This window comes from Cupressus sempervirens, chromosome 10 (genome assembly GCF_028749045.1).
Source record: "Cupressus sempervirens isolate cs-2001-9-10 chromosome 10, ASM2874904v1, whole genome shotgun sequence".
Lineage (NCBI taxonomy): Eukaryota > Viridiplantae > Streptophyta > Pinopsida > Cupressales > Cupressaceae > Cupressus > Cupressus sempervirens.
The window spans coordinates 869,971,944-869,981,417 of NC_143127.1; the positions used below are offsets into that span (position 1 = coordinate 869,971,944).

Genomic DNA, 9,474 nt, shown 5'->3' on the forward strand with positions numbered 1-9,474 from the left:
ACGACCTCATCAGCATTTTCCCTCTCTGTAACTGACTCATTTCCCATACCATGGGTTGTTGCAGCAATTAAATATGCTTCCTAAATCATTTATTCCATTTATCATATATTAGGCCTGTTCATAGACAATTATTTAACAAAACATCTGAACGTAGACAATATTGTATTTCATTTCAGAAATATGCTAATTTAGAATGTATGTTGTAACATAAACAGTCACAGAATTGAATGCATAAATTTGGTGGTGACAGTCATAAGATACTGCTATGTATACATATTAATACACACTCATACCAGAGGTCGCAGCATACTGTTATGAATTATTATATGCTTCGTCTTTAGTCGCTGATGATTTACAGTACACAGCGATGTCTCTATGTTCTCTCTGATGTTTCCCTTAGGTTGCACGATATCCAAAATCATTCAGTGCCTCCTTCCATTGATTCTACCTGCCATATATATGTTTCTTCTTCCCTTTGGCTGAGAGTGATGTCTTTTCAACAGTTCACGTTTATTTACAAGGAATCGATTGGTTTTCTAATGATTGTATGTTCTTTTCTAATGAATGAATTATATCTAAGACAATCGCACCTCCTTGAATATTAATTAATTAATAATTATTTATATTGATTCTTGTCTGTCTTATTAACCAAATAATGCATATCATTGCTGCCACCTATCAACAGCTGCTGAGTCATAAATCACTGTATTGCTGTCCTTCGCACTGTTGTGTGTCTCCTTAGACAGGTACATAATAGTCTATAAGACTTTATTAATACTACATCTCGGTATGGTGTTCCTTGTCTTAATTCCCAATGCTTCCCTAGTCACTGATGAAGGGAATTGTTGATAAGTGATGGGGTGAATTTGTTAAGTCTGTACCGTGGTGAGACAATTTCACCATTTGTCTAATATGGGATCATAGTTTATTAGATTGTTTGTTGGTTTGTTCCCCACCTTCAATAATTTCATCATTTGGAGCATGTCCCTCTAAAGCGCTTGTGTCCATTTCATTGTCACTATTCTTGTCTGAATTCCCATCTTCCTCTATTTTTTTTTAACTATGTGAGGACACATTCTATATCCATCGAGTAAAATATATCTTTATCCAGACATGAAATTATTACAAAAAAAGACCAAAGATAGTCAGCAAAGGATCAGAGTCAACCCAACTAGATCATGCTGACCTTTTTAATGATACAAAATCTATTAAAAAAACCGATGGAACATAACAGTCAACCAACCAATACTTTTAGTTTTAACTACCTGAAGCCAACAAAAATTTAACAAATACTTAAATAACCAATATTATCAAAACATAATGATACATATTATACATTGACTACAACAGCCCATTCGACTATGTCTCATTTAGCAGTTGGTTCTGTTTCAAGAATGTACTTCATAAGGACAGGGTTATTTATGACTATTTGTTTCCATTACTTCATCCCAGTCTCAAAAAACTTGGCCGTCTGATCTGTCATAGAGCATAACATAACAGGTTGCTAAGAGATTCCCTTTCAAACATGCAACAGAGACCTGATTTTTCCTATACATTGTACCTATTCAATCATGTTGATCTCATCAGTTGGACTTGGTCCGTTATTGTTATCATTTTTTAGTCTCCTAGTATTTATTCAAGCATGTATGCCAAAACAAACAAGCAGAAAAAAGCTGGTGAGCGAAAAAATATTAACAATAAATATAGATCTTGGAATTCATGTTTGTGGATTTCATAACTGTTCCCTGCCCAGTGACTGCACTGGGATTTGGAAAAAAATGTTTGTATAAATTGGAAGCATCACTGTGATTTTAAAATAGATTTTTTTTCCATGTTTTCTAAAAGGATAGTTAAATAAACCCAGACGGAAATTCTATCGTTGAATCTGTCTTCTAATTTCCCAACAACAGTCAGTAGTTGTCCTTCTTCCCCCACTTTTACTTATTGTAAAGCCTTCTCCTCTATGTTTGTCATTGTCTGTGTGCAGCTCAAGGGTTGTCCCAGATTTTATAGGCATGGTGGAATGTGTCACCATGTACCCAGCACACTGCAAAAGGTGATATTCAGATTATGCAGCTTGCTAGCCCTTTATATAAAGGAAGATTTGAACAAGATTACTCCTTTATATATGAAAGGACCTTTAAGTGGTAGACATAAATAAAAAAAGAATGAGCAGACCAGATGGCCAAGGCAAAATCCAAAATCCAAGTAGAGAGCAAATGTGTCCACCTCTTGTGGCTTAATTGCACATTAGACAGATAAAGAAGTATCTTCCATGCAGATAAGAATTGATTTTTGTAACCTGAAAAATAAAAATACACAACTCGCCGGATACATGATCAACAAAAAGACAAAATGTGTTTGGAGAGAGTAGTCTGGGCTTAATTTTCTTAACCAGTTAGCATAAAAAGAAAATGATAAACAAATATTCTTAACCAATGAGATCAGTGTGAGCTATTTAGATGGTCTGTGCATATGGAAGAAAACTATGAAATATAGTGACTAAGCATTCTAAATAGAAATGAGCAACTGGCAAAGGGAGGTGGTGGAAATAATGCCCGACAAAGCCAGGAAACAAGATGACAAAAGTCAAGGTACTTATAAAATTAAATTCCAATAGAAATGGTACACCCCAAGTATCCGTGTAAGGCTGCTATGCAGTGTTAGATTCGCTTCTCAGACCTCCGTGTGTCAGTCAAATAATAATGAATCGAAGGAGTCTGCATTGCTTTAAGTGGCATGTCACATCTAGAAAAACAACTCTCAACATGTGAAGCATACTGAATAGAATGTGAACAATTACATAGACATAAGGTCAAAAGAAGCAACAATAATTCTGATGATCAGAAATATACAGATGACAATAAGGGCAAATCCATGGAAACTAGTTATATTCAAATAAAATCATCGAGGATTTATTCCTTGGAAAAGATGCAAGGCAGATTCTCAGCAGTTGGTTACATTAAAAAAGTTTTCTAGTTCTAAAAATGGATTCTCCTTGATAAATAAGAAATTTAGATAGAGTTTCAGACTATAGCATCAACCAAAGTATTTCATCAAGATAAACACCATCAAATTTTGCATTTCAGACCTCCCGAAAAACAAATGTGGCCGTAAAATGAGGTACTTTGGTCATGAAGAAAAGACCAAAGTCTGAAAAGAAAAAAAGCTCAAGAGAAAGATTTGATATGCTTTGGCTACTCCTTAACAAAACACTCATCATGACAAAATAATTAGAGTCATAAGATAATATCCACTACTTTCTGGAACATTTTACTTTAAAATGGTAACATTTGAGTGGAACTGGAATAATAGTTGACACTTTTCTAGACAAAGAATATATGCTTCAACCTTGTCCAATACTTGCAAACTACATTTTTCAATTACACAATTCTGTGCTACAAAAGAATCTAATGAGTGAATGATTTCACTCCATCATCACACCATTACCCACACTAAGTGAAAACAACCATCAACAGGGAAACCATAGCAAAAGAAGAACATATAGACAAAGTTAGATGACAGACTGAGCTAACTTGGATACCACAATCACAAATTGTAATAGAAGTTTGTTTAATGTGAATAAGTTCTGTGAATCCACCCCAAGCTTAACAGACAGAGCAAAACAAGACATAATAACACACATAATATCGAAAGTTTGTTCAAAATAAAGTCATTCATGCCAAGCAACCCAACTAGGCACTCTCAACAAAATTGTCTCAACTCTCAAGCACGCATCCAATGTAACTAACCAACTTGGGAAAATTACAATGTCTCATGGTTTGCGAATATACATGGTTTATACCTAATACAGTTAATGTTATGATTTCCGGTCTCATGACTCCATTTAAAATAATGATTTGGAAAATTTAAAAGAACAATGATTCAAAAAAAATCATTTGAAAAAGAACTATAATACAATATAACCACAAACTTTCTATCAAATTATAACTAGGCCCACCATATTTTGTTACCCACTTCTGTTCAAGTTGCAGAGCTAAATATATTTTCAAATGTTCATTTATATTTCATACGAAAAACTCTGGCATTTCGAACATGACTATTCATATTTACCATTCAGTTATTACAGTGGAGCTTTTAAGTATGTATCATGCAAAGAAAAATAGCAAACCATCGCCTTTGTCTTGAGTTTCATTGTTCGGAGGTTGAAGATTTGTGCCTCCTCTAGCTAGCAATTCCACTTGATATTCAACGTAAAGATCACCTGTCTCTTACCCTACAAACATTGATTTTAAGTTCTTACAAAACGCACTCCATTAAAAGGGCACCAAAGCCATCTCAAACCCTAAACTTGCAAAGGCTTAAATTGTATGACACATAATCAAAAAAAAACATGAAGTGGAATTTTACAAGAGCTTCCAATTTCGAACCTAAAACAATAGTTTGAAAGTCATCGTAGACTGTCCAGAACAAATGCAAAGACGCAATTTTTATTTTACTTTTGACACTTAGCGAGAACGAATGTCATTAAATTCAGCTGCAAAAAAATGAACTTCAGTAGCTAACAACAATAAATTTGACACAGAGACCTAAAATACAGCAAAAAGCCAACTCAGTGTGATCGGAACGTCGAGCAAAGTGTCATAGACAGTTCAAACCAGAAGTTTATTACATCTCAACAGAAATGTTTCTATGAATTATTATACGTTTATTTTCAAACGTATGCAAAATTGAAAAGAAATACTAAAATTTTCGGCATAATAAAACAAAAACATATAACTCTGGAAATGCTTTAAAAAACGAAAAGCGATAAAAAATAAAATTAACATAAAAGCTAAGGCAGTGACCTCACATAACGGCCGAGTTCAGCAGCAAGTGACGTAAATAATCCCGTCAGCTGCCACCGATTGCAACACCACCTCTTATCTGTCACATGAACCCTAAAACACTGTATTTCATTCACAAAGCCCTAACACGTCGGCAAGCAGCAGGTCCAGGGTTCGAAATCCTCGGGGAGCAAATTCACACTAGAAGAAGAATAATAATATCAGTAATAACTGTATGTTTTGTTAAAAGTGTGTTCCGATGGAGGACTCGTACAGACTGTTCAACATTCTCATCGATTAAAGCGAGCGAAGAGGAAAAAAGAGATGAATGGGCTCTAAATTTGGCGGGGGGAATTTAGGTGAAACCCGCCAAATTAATTAAGTGGTGGAGGAGCTGTTTTAGCAGGAGATGTCTAAAATGAGTAATGATTGGTCGGGATATCGGGTGGATTTTGTGATGAGCTCATCCGTAGCCATTGTAGAGGTAAGCATCCTCTTGTCTCGTGCTCTTTTACTAGTCAACGTTTGTGGGTAGTGGGTCACTTCCGACCAGTTGATTACCATGACTGAATTAGTCGTGTTTGTTGGCATTTCACTTTGGTTGAATTCTCCTCGTTTGGAGATAAGGGCGTTTCTTCACACAATATGAAGGACATGGTCCCATGGAGTGAGCAAGGGTCTACAAGTATACACATCTATTTATCAAAAAAAAAAAAGTGATTTTTCTTCATACAAAGCAGCACTTGTTTATGTAGTTGTAAGAAAACTAGTTAGATTGGTTTTATCTTCACAAGCTATTTCTGTAATGTAGAAATGTAAAACGAAAATAAGTTATGTCGATTTTTATTTATTATTTATTTATTTAATTGTAAGAAAATTTGTTTTCACATACCATGATGGATTTTTACGAAGGATAGACTAGTTTGGTCTTCATAATCCATATGTTGCTATAAGAAAACTCACTTTCAAATGTTGTGATGGATTTTAGGCTAGTTCAATCTTCATAATCGGCCTTTCTAATGTAGAAATGTAAAACGAAAACAAATTGTGTCGTTTTTGTTTATGTAGTCGTAAGAAAACTTGTTTTCACGTATCATGATGGACTTTCATGAAAGTCGGCTTGGTTTGGTCTTCGTAATCTGCCTTTGTAATGTACAAATGTTTGAATAAGTTTTTTAGTAATGTTTGTGCGTAGAGGTTAGTTTGAATGGTCATATGATCATGAGTTATGTTGATTTATGTTCTCCAATTTGTATCATTTTGCATGGAGAATAGAGATTGTATTTAGCATACATTATGTTTGAATAGACTTTTTATTAATATTTGTGTATAAGGATTAATTTGAATGGTTATATGATCATGTTTACAATTTTATACATAGACCAAACTTGTATTTTCTCATTTTACTTTTTAATATTATATCTACTACAAAAGAATTTATTGAAAAAGTATTAAATTTTTGACAAAGATTGTATTGTTCACATATATAATATTGATTATCTTTTCTTTTATTCATAGACTTTTATAATGTAGAAAGATGATTGGTTCTCTTTATAAAAAAGGCACTCAAACATTATGTTTGACCCTTGCTCATGCTTAACCCATCTACATCTTAGAATTGGTTAGGAAAGGGACTTTGATAAATGCCTAAGAAATTAAAGATTAAGTGATGATATAAATCTTTATTTTTTCACATTAGTAATGCAATATTGAAAATAAAATACAATGATTATAAAATCAAGAAGAAAAAAAGATATATTTGTCAATTCAAACAACATACCTAACCTTTAAAATGATTATAAAGTTGAAGATAAGAGAAACCATCTATATATAAAACATAATAAATATTTAAAGAGAAGAAAACAAAGATTAAAATTATTATAAGAGAGAAGACCAAAAGAGATAATTTATGAAAACGTCATCAACCAACCTTAAAAAATTGTAAGTTAAACAAAGACTTCAGATATTCATAGTTGTTTAGTTCAAAAAAGATTGAAGGTGGTGTGTTTTAATCAAACAAAAGAAATTAATGATTTCACACAAAATTTTGAGATTTTATTCTAAATTCAAACATTCATTTTTAACTTGTGTAAATATGTGGTTCTAATAGTTAAAGTGGATATTTATAAACTGGGTGATCTTGAAGATGACAAATATTTTTCATCAAGTTTATCTTGAGGTTTTTTTAATATTTAAGTTAATGAAATTGCATTCAAATATTAAACAAAATCTTGAGATTTTATTCTATCTAAATATCCATATAATTTGTGCAAATATGTAGTTTCAATTTGAATCGATATGATGTTAAAAATAATTATTTTCAATTTTTTTGAAACTTTTATATAGAATTATTTACTATTATACTAAATGATTTACATATGTGAAATAATGATGCAAGAGCATTATGGGTTGTCTTGCTATCATGTTCATCTTTGTTCATTCTACCTATTAGAGCCGAGTGCCAATGGTTTCCAAGTTGTTGTTGTTGTCAAGTTGTTCAATGTTGGTTGAGTTATTGTAGCTAGTGTTGGCCGAATTATTGTAGCTAGTGTTAGTCAAGTTACTGTAACTAGTGTTGGTAGAGTTATTGTAGTCATCAATTTATTATAGTTATCCAGTGTTGGCCACGCTATCTGTTGTGAGGTTTTCACACCATCGCCTCAAATCTTGGGGACCCCCTCTTCTTCATTTTTTAATTGCCTGGGCAATTTTATGAGTTGTCCAAAAAAAATTGAGTTTTGAAAATTTTAAGTCATGGACGCCTTTAGGGCCAATGGGGAGAAGGTTAGATTTATTTTCACCCTGTTTCAACTTGATTTTCCAAAGCCACCAATTCTATCCTTATGCCGAACAAATTTCAAAGTTAATTTCAACTTGGCAGGATAAAATTGTGAATTTTGTACTTAGACGATTTCTTTTGAAAATTTGGATGTAATTACAAAACTTGAGTGATTTTCAAAAAAAGAAATTTTTGTTAAATTTAGGTTCTTGGAAAATCTTTTTTTTTAATTTGGTGAAGGAAAAATTAATTTTTGTGATGGTGAAATCAAATTGCAAAATCAATTTTTGGACTCTAGAGGTAATTTGATTTTTATCAAAAAAAATTAATGGCGTAGCAAAATCAATTGGAATTAAAATTGCAAAAATTGGCTTTAAATGGATTGAAATTGCCTTGAAAACTTTTAGTCTTTAATGAAATTAGTAATTTAATATTGAAAAATAGCTTTTGGCTAGCCAAAATCCAATTTTAATGACGTATTAATTACTAAATCGTCATTAAGTGGAAACATTTAGTATCTCTAAGGCATTATTTACTTTCTTTTAGCAATTTTGGTCTAATTGGCAATTTAAAAGTTAATTTTCATCATGGCAAAATTAATTTTGGTTAAGTATTTAATTGTGGGCCATAATTTTGCATTAATTATTTGTTTTTCTTTCTCCCAGGGTCCAAGTTGGCCAGTTAAGGAGGGTTTGTAGAGTTGGCTATAAGAGGAAACTCCTTCCTCTTCTTTCCTCACTTCTCATCTTCTCCTCCTTGCTTTTGGGTGATTTTTATTTGAGGGCATATTTCTCCATTGTTAGGTGAATTTTCTTCTTGGAGCGGCTCTTTGGTGTTGGGCGATTTTCCTTGCAAGGTAGTTTTTTCTCCATTTTTGGCAATTTTGGTCTTGAGGGTAGATTTCCCTTCCATTGGCGATTTTTCTTGAGGGTAGATTTGGCCCTTGTCTTGGACAATTTTTGGTTGAAAGGCAGATTTTTTCATGGTATTGGCAATTTTTTTTGCAAATTCTAATTTTTTTGCAAGGAGCTATGATTTTTGCCCTAGGTTGGGCAATTTTATTTGAAGGTGAATTACATAATAAATTTATGATTTGCAAGTGGATTTGAAGTTCTTGAGGTTTGATCCTAAATCCCAAAAAGCCATTGTTCGGCTATTGGTTAAGGTGAATTTTAATCATTTAGAGTTGAAAGGGGTCCTTAAGCTGACATCCTTCTTTCGTTCTAGTCTAAGGATTGCTTCCCTTGGTTCTGCGAGCCTTCTGGTCCACCACTCTACCATCCTGTAATAGGGCGACGAGTTAGAGGATGTTAGTTCAACTAAGAATCCCAAGCGGACAAACACTAAGACAGACAAAGAGGATATGATGCCCAAAACAACTTTCTTCTCGAAAATTAAGCGAATAATTGACACCAATATCAGTACAATAGACATGATACGGGCGAAGGACAGACTAAAGGAAGGACAATTCCCCTTGGTAAAGAAGATATAGAAGGCGGTTGCACATCATAGCCCAAGCATCGACACTTCCATATCAACCATGATGAGTGATGTTGGGTGGCGCTTGATTTAGAAGACATCAGAGGAGGATATCAATGAGGCAAGACTTGGATTGAGATTGGATGAGTTAGGAAAGGTTGTTATAAAAAAGAAGCATTTGGACACCCTTTCCTCTCTCAATGCTTTTATTGGATTTGCGAAAGAATATGAGAAGGATCATGAAAAGATACTACAAGCAGCAAATAACTTGGTGAAATCAACTGAATTCAAAATGAAGTATACACATTGGCCTCCCATGGAGGAAGTCAATGAAAGGCTAGCTAAGTTCATTACCTTAGCTAAAAGAATGAAAGAAAAAGGGAGAATTATATTAGAAGATCATTCAATGTAAGCCCAAGTGGCAATTTC

General features: G+C 33.3%; 1 protein-coding gene across 20 annotated transcripts in view; it reads right to left on the bottom strand.

Annotated features, from left to right (window-relative positions):
* LOC149536781 (transcription factor TGA2.2-like) overlaps positions 1-5,351 on the bottom strand; it is a 106,924-nt gene extending 101,573 nt beyond the window's left edge. For 3 of the 20 annotated variants that reach the window (XM_089804026.1, XM_089804041.1, XM_089804031.1), the window contains exons 1-2: positions 4,809-5,077; positions 4,133-4,237 (exon numbers count right to left, since the gene is read on the bottom strand). The gene's annotated coding sequence lies outside the window, so the exon portion shown is untranslated. Of the gene's footprint in view, positions 1-4,132; positions 4,238-4,391; positions 4,499-4,808 lie in introns of those variants that run through there. The other 17 variants (XM_089804043.1, XM_089804035.1, XM_089804028.1 and 14 more) reach the window with 13 other exon arrangements.
* Between the last annotated feature and the right edge of the window lie 4,123 nt (positions 5,352-9,474).